Source organism: Canis lupus, chromosome 19, assembly GCF_048164855.1.
Source record: "Canis lupus baileyi chromosome 19, mCanLup2.hap1, whole genome shotgun sequence".
NCBI lineage: Eukaryota > Metazoa > Chordata > Mammalia > Carnivora > Canidae > Canis > Canis lupus.
In genome coordinates this window covers 6,912,630-6,925,666 of record NC_132856.1, presented here as the reverse complement: position 1 = coordinate 6,925,666, position 13,037 = coordinate 6,912,630, and the positions used below count along the sequence as shown (strand labels likewise).

The following is a 13,037-nucleotide window of genomic DNA, read 5'->3' as shown; positions in this document are numbered from 1 at the left end:
GATAATGTTCTAGAAAACATTTCCCACAGAACACCCATATGTGGTAGGTTATACGGATCTTCAGTTCTTGTGATGCACTACTCATTGTTAAGATTCCTATCAAGAAATGCTCAGAAATAAACAGATTAGAATTAGAACTCTCTTTCACTTTTATGGCTATTCATTCTGTGGTTTTTATATTTAAAAAGAGAAGTGCTACTGAGATTGAAATCTCAGCAAAATGCAGGATTAGTCATTTTTTAAAAAATCTCAAGTTCTGGTGATTCTAGCATTTGACACTCAGACTCACTGGAGCAGAAGGGCTTCTGCCTCTATGGGAACAATGAAAGAGAACAGGGTATTACATAAACCAGGAAAGAAAACCACCGCCACAACAGAGAAACTTAAGTAGGTACTCTGTAGCACTATAGTCATATCCACAATACTCAAATCAAGTATAGTGAAAAAGCTATTAAGTTTATTGATGGCTTATCTTTGCTAACTGAATTTCACAAAACTATTCCCTCACCAAAAAGAAAAAAGAAAAAGGAAGGGGGGGGGGGTGGATTCTAAAGTTTTTGGTTTTAAGGTGATACAATTTTGAGCTTTAAAAAGTGAAGCTATTCAATTATACTGTAGAACAGATTATTTTTAATGAAATAGTACTCATATATTTTAGAGAGAATTTATTTACTAAGTCATCTGTGATATGGTACACTTTAAAATAATTGTTCATTCTAAACTTGCTTTCATGTTCTCTTTCCCCTGCCTCTCCTTTTTTATTTGGTATGAAGAAGCAGAGTAAAAGTCTGTTGATAAAGTTCATTGTTGGAATTCCTTACTTATATATTTATTCTCCCATACAGTCAGACTATAGGCTTATAAGATGCCTTAAAAAACTTTTTCCTATGTGTAGATGACTTGAGAATCAGAAATTATCAAATTTCTAAAGAAGACAGCAGGAGAAGTCATGAGCAGACGGTCTGGATGAAGAAGTTGAACAATTTCCCAGTGTAGTCCTATTCCAGATCTTCATTCACAGCCTAACTTTCCAACAGTGTTTCAAATTTAAATGTTCCACCTATGAATTCCTATCTACAGTCACAGAATTTAGGAGTATCAAAGGTTATTATAGCTGGACTCTTCAACTGGAGTCCTGGGAATTTCCCACAACATGCATGATGTGTGGTTCTCTAGATTTTGTCTGATCGTCCCAAAGTAGCCTACCTCAAAACTAGACAGTTCTGTTGTCAAATCTGTTCTTATATTGTGGTTAGCATCACATACCCAAGGTAAATATAAAAAGAATTCTTTAAAGGAGAATTATTCTAACTTTTAATCTTGATCTAAATATAGGTTACATGCACCCCAGTATTATGCAAGACAATCCAATGGACTGTGGTGAGAAAAAATTATAACTTCCACTTATATTTTTATCTCATGCTTTTATTTTTTATGTTATATGATGTATGTAATTTACGGAAACAATTATATGTGCACGATTTATAATTTAAAAATACTGGAGATACACCAAAGGTATGGGTGAGCAAAATAATTTGGAGGCCACTACCCTAGATAGTTAATGTCCTTTTATTTTTTTTTTTAAATATTAGGTCACAAGGGACCTACCTATATGATTATGGATCCAAGGTAGATATTAAACGCCCGTCATCAGTGTACCATGAACTATGCATAAATATTCAGCATGAGAAATTAACAGCAACCAATTAAGCTTTCAAAATATCAAAATAATAAACTTTCTTAGCAAAAGAGCACAGAGCGATGGACTATTCAGCTCTCTAAGTCTACCATGCATGTGATAATTGTGTAGACACATACATACACACTCAGAGAGAAAAAAGGGCCCATAAGGATAGCTTTCATTATCCTTCCAACCTAAATCTAAAAATTATTTTTTTTTAATTTTTTTTTTATTTATTTATGATAGTCACAGAGAGAGAGAGAGAGAGGCAGAGACACAGGCAGAGGGAGAAGCAGGCTCCATGCACCGGGAACCCGACGTGGGATTCGATCCCGGGTCTCCAGGATCGCGCCCTGGGCCAAAGGCAGGCGCCAAACCGCTGCGCTACCCAGGGATCCCTAAATCTAAAAATTAAACTTAATTTGACTAAATTTATCTACATTTAAAGGCTAACCTGGATTCCTCAGAATACTAACATTGAAGTGATGCCAAGAAGATATCAAGGTCCAATTTAATTAATGCTTAAAACTATACTGTTGTGTCCTTGAAATTAGCTTTTCAATTATATTTTTATTTAGAGCATATTACCAAAATGCTTTAATAGAGTCAGATATAGGAAATACTTTAAGTTTTTTAAGAAAATGTTCATGTTATAAGTAAATTCTAAAAACAAGGCAAAGGAATGAAGATTGAGTCTTTGGAAAACTGCCTTATCTAGGATCTATAAAAAAGCAAGCACATTTACATTAAATTAGGTTTTCAAGGCACACTTTCAACCAAAACAACCTTCCTAAACCAAAGTAAAAATCCTATTATTTACTAACCATGAGAGACTCTGCAAAGTTCAGAATTTAGGCCAACATTTGTGAAGAGTTAGTTCCATAACCTGGTTGGTAATTAAAAATAAGACTTCGGGGGTACCGGGGTGGTTCAGTCAGTTCAGTGTCTCCCTTTGGCTCAGGTCATGATCTCAGGGTCCTAGAACTGAACCCAAGTCTAGCTCCCTGCTCAGTGGGGAGTCTGCTTGCCCCTCTCCCTTGGCTCCCCCTTTGTGCTCTCTCAATCGCTCACACTGTTTCAAATAAATAAATAAAATATTTTTAAAAAATAGACTTCAGGATTGTATGAAGAGGTATATGTATCCTCTTCATACATAATTGAACATTGAACATAATGGTTCAATGAAGCATTATCTAAATAGCCAATATTCAGAAGCAACCTAAGTATTCATGGATAGATGAATAGATAAAGAAGATGTGATATATATACACAATAGAATATTAGCCATAAAGAAGATTGGAGGGGATCCCTGGGTGGCGCAGCGGTGTAGCGCCTGCCTTTGGCCCAGGGCGCGATCCTGGAGACCCAGGATCGAATCCCACGTTGGGCTCCCGGTGCATGGAGCCTGCTTCTCCCTTCTGCCTGTGTCTCTGCCTCTCTCTCTCTCTCTCTCACTGTGTGCCTATCATAAATAAATAAAATAAAATAAAAAATTTAAAAAAAAATGGAGGGGCACCTGAATGGCTCAGTGGCTGAGCGCCTGCCTTTGGCTCAGGTTGTGATCCTGGGGTCCTGGGATCAAGTCCTATATTAGGCTCCCTACAGGGAGCCTTCTTCTCCCTCTGCCTATGTCTCTGCCTCTCTCTGTGTGTCTCTCATGAATAAATAAATAAAATCTTAAAAAACTGGAATCTTACCATTTGCACCAATATGAATAGATCCAGTGGATATTATGCTAAATAAGTCTGAAGAAAAACAAGTATCATATGATGTCACTTATATGTGGAATCTAAAAAAGCAAAATAAAACAAAACAGAAACTGACTGATACCTGAAACTGCTGATTGCCAGAGGGACAGGGGTACAGGGGAGGAGGCAAGCAAAATAGATGGAGATTAAGAGGTACAAATCTCCAGTTATAAAATAAGTAAGTCATGGGGACATAATATACAGCATAGGGAATATAGCCAATAATATTGTAATAACTCTGTATAATGACAGTAACTAAACTTACCATAGGGATCATTTCATAACATATAAAAATATCAAGTCACTATGATGTGCATCTGAAACTAATAGGATATTGTATGTCAATTATACTTCAATAAAAACAAAAGAATTACTTCCATTACTGGTTGGTAATTAAAAATAAGACTTTGGGATTATATTAGTATTAACCAAGAAAACTGTGTTTAAAACACACTGCAGGGGGCACCTGGGTGGCTCAGTGGTTGAGCTTTTGGCTCAGGTCATGATCGGAGAGTCCTAGGATCAAGTCCCGCATCAGGCTCCCTGCGGGGAACCTGCTTTTCCCCCTGCCTGTGTCTCTGCCCCGCTCTCTGTGTCTTTAACGAATAAATAAATAAAATCTTAAAAAAAAAAGAACACTGCAGGAAGTAAGAATCACTAGTATAATACAGAAGAATTAGTAGGTTATTTCATCAAACACTACTCTCAGCAATACCAGAAGCTATCAGCAGAGGGCCTCTAGAAATCATGGTACTAAATCTTCCTAGTAACATCTTTCCCAAGTAAACCAGGAAATGAATTAATTCCCTGCTACTGATAATTGCCAAAATGATTTATGTTCAAATTAAATTGTCAACATCTGATTAAGACTCTAGCTCGCAAATCAAATATGAGAATTTCTCTCCAACTAAAAAATTTTGCATCCAAACCAGGAAAGCAATATTCAAATGTCAAATACTGCTTTCCAGATTACAACTTGCATGGTACGATCAAATTTTTCCAACAGCCTCCATGAAAGTGCCAATACTATTTTTAAAAAATCTCTGTGAAGTGTAAGATCATGATACCACAAATATGATGGAGAAGCAACATTTGCTATCTTACCATCCTAACAGGAAATAAATGGCTAAGAAGAATTTCTTCTTCTTTGGCCCCTAGATCACTCCCCCATTATCACATCTGATTTCCCGAGAAATACTTTACTGCAATCCCAGAGACTTCTTTTACCTCAGTAGGCTGAAATTTCTATTATTTTGAGCTGGGAATTACTTTCTGTTTTGCTTTTAAGACAAAACCTCTTTGAATTTCAAGTATCACCAAACAGACATTATTTTTTATTTTATTTTTTAAAGATTGTATTTATTCATGAGAGACAGAGGGCGGGGGGCAGAGACACAGGCAGAGGGAGAAGCATGCTCCATGCAAGGAGCCTGACATGGGACTCGACCCCAGGTCTCCAGGATCAGGCCCTGGGCTGAAGGCAGTGCTAAACTACTGAGCTACCCCAGCTGCCCCCAAACAGACATTAAAGAAGACAATGGTGAGGCACCTGGGTGGCTCAGTCAGTTAAGCATCCGATTCTTGATCTCAGCTCAGGTCTTGATTTCAGGATTGTGAGTCCAAGCCCCACATTGGGCTCCATGCCCAGCATGGAAAAATAAAAAACAAAAAGAATTGAGCACTGTTTAAAAACAAAAGTTACTGAAGATTTAAGTACAATAAATGACTATATTCCTAAACATGCCACAAAACTCTTAATAATTCTGATTTGAACATATCCATACATTAAATAATACTACAAATATAAAGTAAGGAAAATTAGGTGCTGAAGGTAGGAAATATTAAGTGACATTCTCCATCTTTAACACCAGATTAAAAGAAGATATAATTTGAAAGCATCTCACTCTTAAAAGCAAATATTTTAGAAACAAGAGGTAAGTTCTTCAGAAAAATCTTCTTTTCTAACATTCTCAAAATTACTAAGCCTCTGTCATGTTTAAGTCACTATCTATAAAAATTTCAATTGTGCTGAATTAAATTCTATGAATTTCACCAAATGAAAATTAAAGATATGAAAAATTTGATCGCAAAAAGGAAAAACAATTTCAAAATGGAGCTGTGTACATTAAAAGAACCAAACAGTACCTTAAAATTAGGAAAGTGATAGCTCAGCTCTATTCCCTGCTCTATCCATATTTGGGTATTATGTTTTGTTCTAGAGACCATAATTTAAGAGGAATAGTGATGAATTGGAATAATCAAGAGCTGATGTACCAGTATGACTAAGTACTCAACATTATATTATGGAAGAACATCCCAGTGCTTGCCTCAGCAGCCCATATACAAAACTGGAACAATACAATTGATTAGCATGGCCTGTGTACAAGGATGACATTCAAATTTGTGAAGCATTCCATATTTGTCATGGACCTCTGGGGTCCTTAGTGAATTGTTGAAACCACAAATTTAGATCTATGACTGTCAAGAATCAATTGGCTGTGTAGTTTTCCAATGAAGCCCTGGGAGGCTATCAATTCATTTAGTATCCGAAGAATCCTCAGAATCTCTGAGCTAGAAAGTATTTTTAAGTCATTCTTTAAGCCTTCTCCTTGAGCTATTTACTCTAGGCTTTATTGATGGCTATGAGATTACTCTTGGCAAGACCCACAACAAAGCAGTGGTCAAAAACATGACTTTTGGAGCTAGAAAGGCATGATTCTGACATTGAGTAAACTTCTAACCAATTGTGTGAACTTGGTAAGTCACTTCAACTTCGATCTTCTGTTTTCCTCACTTGTAAAATAGAGACAGTAATATTTCACAGTACAGTGTTTGTAATAAGGATTCACTATTACATTCTAGCACTAAGAATGCTTGTATCAATAAATATTTGCTGAATTAAAAAATAAAAAAGAATATCCAAGGATTAGGGATTATTTGCCTAGCAAAGTAATTTTTCAGAAACACATTAGGAAAGAAATCCCTGCCTGCAGAGGCACTACATACTCTGGCCCTAACTGGAGAAATACAATTTAATATAGATATCAGTTTAATATGTTAGATTTGTCTAACAGAGAAATCTGAGTAGAATGAGCTTCTTTGGGAGAGTCTCAGAGGCCAGAAAATCACTGGCGGAGAATGTTATAGAGCTGAATAAAATGACTGTAGAAGTCCCTTCCAACCTAAGATATCGTGTTAATGAAAGGCTCCAAAAGTTAAGTGGAACTTCCTTTAGGACAATGTTCCAGAATTTTTGTCCTACCCCTCAGACAGCTGTAGCAACATGGCAGAGGCAAAACAACCCCCCAAAGCATAGAATTAAAAAGAATCATTGTTGAGGTACCTCAGTGGCTCAGTCAGTTAAGCATCCCACTCTTTTTTTTTTTAAGATTTTATTTATTCATTCATGAGAGACACACAGAGAGAAAGGCAGAGACACAGGCAGAGGGAGAAGCAGGCTCCATGCAGGGAGCGTGATGCAAGACTGGATCCCAGGACTCCAAGATCACACCCTAGGCTGAAGGCAGATGCTAGACCGCTGAGCCACCCAGGGATCCCCCAAGCATTCAATTCTTGATCTCAATAAAGATCTCGAACTGAGGGTTGTGAGTTCAAGCCCACGTGGGGCTTATTTAAATAATAATTATAATAAAAATAGTAGTAGTAATATAATATTTTTTAAAAGACTCATTGCTACCATCAGATTACCTGTCAGTCAGATTACCTGAAGCAAAGATAAATAACCTTGCATTTCCTTCTTTAAAGCACTGTTTGGAGGTTAGTAAGACTGTAGTGGCTTCTGGACCTCCAGTAATTTTACTGTGGCCTTTTGACAGTGGATGTGGAAAGCAATGGGAAACTTCTACTCCTTCATCTAAATTTCTACTTTATTCATTTCTACTATAAGAGTTAATTATCAGGGGGCACCTGGGTGGCTCAGTGATTGAGCATCTGCCTTTGGCTCAGGTCATGATCCTGGGAGCCAGTCTCTGTCTAGGTCTCTGCCTCTCTCTCTGTCTCTCATGAATAAATAAAATCTTGAAAAAAAAAAAAAGAATTAATTATCAGGCTTCAAATCTTACTTCAATTGCTAAAACCAACTAATTTTTTTTCCTCAACTGTTTTAGGAAAATTAGTCTCCTTAGATATAGGCATCTAGTTGGCAGGTTACCAATTTTTTGGCAGTCTAGATCCTTCTAAGATTTTCTATACCCTCTGCCTTTATATTATACTGCTCACACTAAGTACATGATAAAAAAAATGTGCAATATTGAGGCATCTGTGCTATAGTAGAATGAGCACAAAAAATTAGACTCAGTCATGTACTAGCTCTCTGGTCTTAGGCAAGTTTAAAATTTTCCCAAAGCCCTAATTATTTCATTTGGGGGAAAAAAAAGAAGATCATATCTACCTCAAAAAGCCAACATGCAATGTAAATTACATTATATACACAAAAAAGTTCTTCCACACATTACTCAATAAGCCGAATATGATCCCACATAATAATATTAATACAAATTCACCCCTACAAAACATCCTTGCAAATATCATTACCAACTACATGTAAAAGATTCTCAATTATTTTTTTTAAAGATCTTATTTATTTATTCATGAGAGACACAGAGAAAGAGAGAGAGAAGCAGAGACACAAGCAGAGAGAAGCAGGCTCCATGCGGGAAGCCCGATGTGGAACTCAGTCCCGGGTCTCCAGGATCATGCCCGGGGCCAAACACAGGCGCTAAACCATGGAGCCATCCAGGGATCCCCAAGATTCTCAATTATTGAATGAATCATTGAAATTCAATATTCTCAGGGCAAATTTCTTGGTATTGTAAGGCAATAAGAAAGATGATGGAAGGATGGTTCTCACCTTCATCCTCCTTTCTTAATTGTAATTCTCCAACATTATGTTGTGATGAATATTGAGACCACAATTACGAGCTCTCTTCTACCCCACCCTCATCAATCTCATAATGCAGAAATTAGCTCCATAGAGACTGTATATTTAACTGGTTATCTCAGTAAATAGAAGAGGCCTTATTTTATGCCCTGTTTAAATAATTAAGTACTCCATTGTCCTATTATTTTGTTTAGACATGTGAGAGAATCCAGAAAGTCACTGCTCATATTTTAACTATGAAGGGTATTCAAATAACTCTAAGGAATCATTACAGTATTTTATTTCCATTGCAACTCATCTGAAAAAAGAAAACAAGAATTATTTAAAAGTAATAGCGTAAGAAACCAAACAGGTAGTAACGGTATCAGTCTTTGTCACTGTTCTTAGATTTCTGCCCTCCTTCATCAAACAAGCTGATCTAGTTACCAATGTCTGAAAAAAGAAAAAAAAAAACTTTCTTTTCTCCTTTTCTTGTCTCCAGCTTGAAAGAACTGGCATTCTTCAATTCTCTGACATGATCAACAGGATAAAAGGGCAAGAATACTAATAGACATGGAATCAGTGGGAATCCAAGGATCTGGACCTGGTATCATTCATAATTAGGTGTATAATCTCAAATAAGTTTTAACATCTTTGGGTCTAAAATGAGGAGTTTGATTAGGATTGTCCCTAAAGCTTAGTAGTCTGAGATTTTGCTAATCACTTGGCAACAGCTGGGGATCTACTGGCTGAAAATCAGTTGTGTTGCAAGGGACTCATTTTGCAACCCAAAGTTTCTGAATTCTTAATTTCCTCATTATTACAACTTTGAAATCTGAGTCAGCACTTCTTATCCCAGTTAGATGTTACGAATGATAAAATAAAATGTATTTGTCAGTTCTTGATAAATATTTGACTTGATCTTTGGCTGGAGGTATGAATATTCTTATAATATATAAGCCAATAAGTCCTTGCTAATTCTTTTCTTTAAAGAGACTTGTCACAAGATTAATGTTTTTTGAGAGGGGGAGAGGCAGAGGGAGAGAGAGAATCTCTTTTCTTTTTTAAAGATTTTATTTATTTATGCATGAGAGACACAGAGAGAGAGAGAGAGAGAGAGAGAGAGAGAGAGAGGTAGAGACACAGGCAGAGGGAGAACCAAGCTCCACATAGGGAACCCGATGTGGACTTGATCCCGGGACTCCAGGATCACGCCCTGGGCCAAAGGCAGGTGCTAAACCACTGAGCCACCCAGAGACTCCCCCCACCCCCAACCCTTTTTTTTTTTTAAAAGATTTGGGAGAAAAAAAAAAAAAAGATTTGGGAGAGAATCTTAAGCAGATTCCTATGCCTGGCATAGAGCCCAACACAGAGCTCAATCTCACAATCCTGAGATCATGACCTGAGCTGAAATCAAGTCGAATGCTTAACCAACTAAGCCATCCAGGTGTCCCAAGATTAATTTTTAAAATCAAACATCTTTCATATATCTAAAATGATTCTATTTAGGAAAAGGGTATTTTCAAAGTCCATCTATATATAAAATGAGACATAAGTTAATGCAAATAATATACTGTGACCCTGAAGTATGAAAGTTCCAAAGTGAACTCTAGTCTGTTTCCACTGACTGACAAGATCACAGGTCATAATGATGCACTATCAAAATAAGTCAATTTTTAACAACTATTTACTAAGCCTAACATTGTGCTAACCTGTCAAAGTTGCCTATTTTTCTTGAGATAAAATGTTCTACTATGATCTCTGAAAAAAAAATCTGTTCTAGTGATAACCTTATATAATATATGATCCTGGTCTCTCCCTCCGTCTACCTATTTATCTACCTCTAAGTCTTTGGAAATTAACCATCACAAAGGAAGACAGTTTAACAGTATTATAGATAAATAAAAGAGTAGTGGGACTCAGAGTGCCAAAATTCTCTCCCTAAGATTCAAGGCTAAACTGATAGAGTACTCAATCCTTTGTACATAAAAGGGAAAAGCAGAAGTGAGGTCATATATTGTATTTCTTTAGAGGTCTAATTACTCTGAAGTCCATATCTGTTTTGTAATGTAAAGGCAAAAGAGGTTAGATTGAACTTAAAGAGTGAACTCAACATTCTTTTATGTTGAGTCTTCATCGCAAAAGCTGCTGTTCCAAACAGGAATGTAACTCATATTTTTAAAAATATAAAAGCCCCTCCCCTCAAAAAAACCTTTTAGAAGCATCCTTATGATAATTTTGCAAAACAAATTTACCAAGTTCAAGAACACCCTATGACAATCATATCAAATGTCAAAATAAGATCATTAAGGATAGTCAAAATAGGGGATCCCTGGGTGGCTCAGTGGTTTGGCGCCTGCCTTCGGCCCAGGGCGTCATTGTGGGGTCCCAGAATCAAGTCTCACATCGGGCTCCCTGCATGCAGCCTGCTTCTCCCTCTGCCTATGTCTCTGCCTCTCTCTCTCTCTCTCTCTCTAGTGTGTGTCTCTTGTGAATAAATAAATAAAATCTTTTTTTTTTTTTTTTAAAGGATAGTCAAAATAGGAATGCCTGGATGGCTCAGCGGCTGTGTCTGGGAGCATCTGACTTCAGCTCAGGGCCTGATCCCCGAGTCCCCAGATCAAGCCCCACATAGGGCTCCCTGCAGGGTGCCTGCCTCTCTCCCTCTGCCTGTGTCTCTGCTTCTCTCTGTCATGAATAAATAAATAAAATCCAAAAAAAAAAAAAAAGATAGTCAAAATATCTTTTGGGCCACTAAATAAATACACTATATTAAAAGAAACATACACATTCTGGACCTCCAAACTAGGGTCAATAAACCTAAATGTTACTTATTTTAGCAACCAAATTTTGCTCTATAAAGTACCTTTAACAGAAAACAACTAAAAAGCCAAAATATATCTCCACCTCTGGCTTATTCCTACTTTTCTAAGCTCGAATTATTCAATGTCACCTGCCTGTCCCTAAATACACAGAGAAGAGATCTCTATCGGTGTTCATCAAAAATTAAAAATTTTAAGCTGTTTTGTGGAAAACGGACATTATCTTACCATTTTTCCCAGACAAATCTCTAGGTTTTAAGTTGTGTTTACCTTTAATTTTTAAAAATCCTAACAGTCATGAAGTCCTACCTAGTCTTCTATTATCTATTCATTTTCAAAATTATCATTTCGTTCAATATTTACAAAGGGCATCCACTGCTACTACTATATCATAGTCATTGTATTCAATCCAGCTCATAATCCTAATGATCTCCTGTACTAGTTACTTCTCAAGTCATAATCCATATTTATTAATGTCCTGTCCATAGGAAAGTCATCCCTTCGCTTCCATCTGAGGATCCTGGCCTAGGGGCACCACCTGGTGGTCAGCAGTAGGAACTACTCCTCCTACCACCTCATTTCTTCCCCACTGGGAGACAGTACTCCTGAGCTTTCAGGTTTTGCTCACAGCTCAACTAATTCTTAGAAATCTATCTCCCTTTCAGGAACTCCTGGGTGGCTTAGTCAGCTAGGCGACCCAATCTTGCTCTCAGGTCTTTTTTTTTTTTTTCATTTATTCATGAGAGAGACAGAGAGACAGAGAGAGAGGCAGAGACACAGGCAGAGGGAGAAGCAGGCTCCATGCAGGGAGCCCGATGTGGGACTCCATCCCGGGACTCCAGGGTCACGCCCCCGGCCAAAGGCAGGCGCTAAAACGCTGAGCCACCCAGGGATCCCCTCAACTCAGGTCTTGATCTCAGGGTTGTGAGTTCAAGCCTCACACTGGTTGTGGAGCCTATTAGAAAGAAAAAGGAAAAGGAAAAGGAAAAAGAAAAAGGAAAAAAAGAAGAAGAAAAGAAAGAAAAGAAAAGAAAAGAAGAAGAAAAGAAAGAAAAGAAAAGAAAAGAAAAGGAGAAAAGAAAAGAAAAGAGAAAAGAAAGAAAAGAAAAGGAGAAAAGAAAAGAGAAAAGAAAGAAAAGAAAAGAAAAAAGAAAAAAGTAAAGCAAAACTCCTTTTTATATGAACTGAGTAGGATGCCATCCTGATGTGATTTACCAAGGAGGCAGAGTCCCTTATTTATAAACCCTGGGTAATCCACAAACTCTAAATCTACATATTATTTTAATAATTTTAACAATGAAACTGAGAATGAGAAAGAATGGGTTTTTGAGAGCTAATTCAAAGAAAGACTCCAGAGAGTGGGGGGCACTGAGCTGGGGGTGCCTCTGACAGTGCTGGCCTTGGTGAGAAGTTCTTCTGGGCATTCTTGGCCCTGATTCCACCTTGTGGAAATAGGGGCACAGGAAAGCAGCCTAAAGCTGCTTGTACTCCTGACATGCCAGTCTGGAGGCAGAAAAAACAGCTGGGGTAGCGTGCTACATGGGACCTCCAGTATGGGGAAAGCTGACAGGCAGTACCTTTCCCTTGTCCTCTGCCCATAGCTATCCAATTCTGTTCCATGGAAAAGCTGTACATAGACCTGGAAACCATGATTCTATCAAGTTGGTGCAGCCTTTTCAGTGTGAAATTATCCCAACATTTGGGCTCTTAGCCACCAAACAGACGAGATTACCAGGAAGAGTAGTCCTACCTCTCCCTTCCATTCTGCCTGCCTGCTCCCTTTCCTATTTTCTCTGATTTCCAGATCCAGTCAGGCATTACAAAATAATTCTCCTCTCTGTCCATACTGCAAGTAACCCACAAAACTTCCCTAACTGCAGCCTAATAAAAATACACTTTTTTTCTAA

The 13,037-nt window shown here is 37.5% G+C and overlaps 1 protein-coding gene and 1 non-coding gene across 6 annotated transcripts in view; one reads left to right on the top strand and one right to left on the bottom strand.

The window, feature by feature from the left end:
• TMCC1 (transmembrane and coiled-coil domain family 1) overlaps window positions 1–13,037 on the bottom strand; it is a 241,381-nt gene that overhangs the window by 145,752 nt on the left and 82,592 nt on the right. The window lies entirely within an intron of this gene.
• LOC140611524 (U6 spliceosomal RNA) lies at window positions 5,749–5,852 on the top strand. Its single transcript, XR_012012675.1, has one exon. It is a non-coding gene; the product is annotated as a U6 spliceosomal RNA (small nuclear RNA).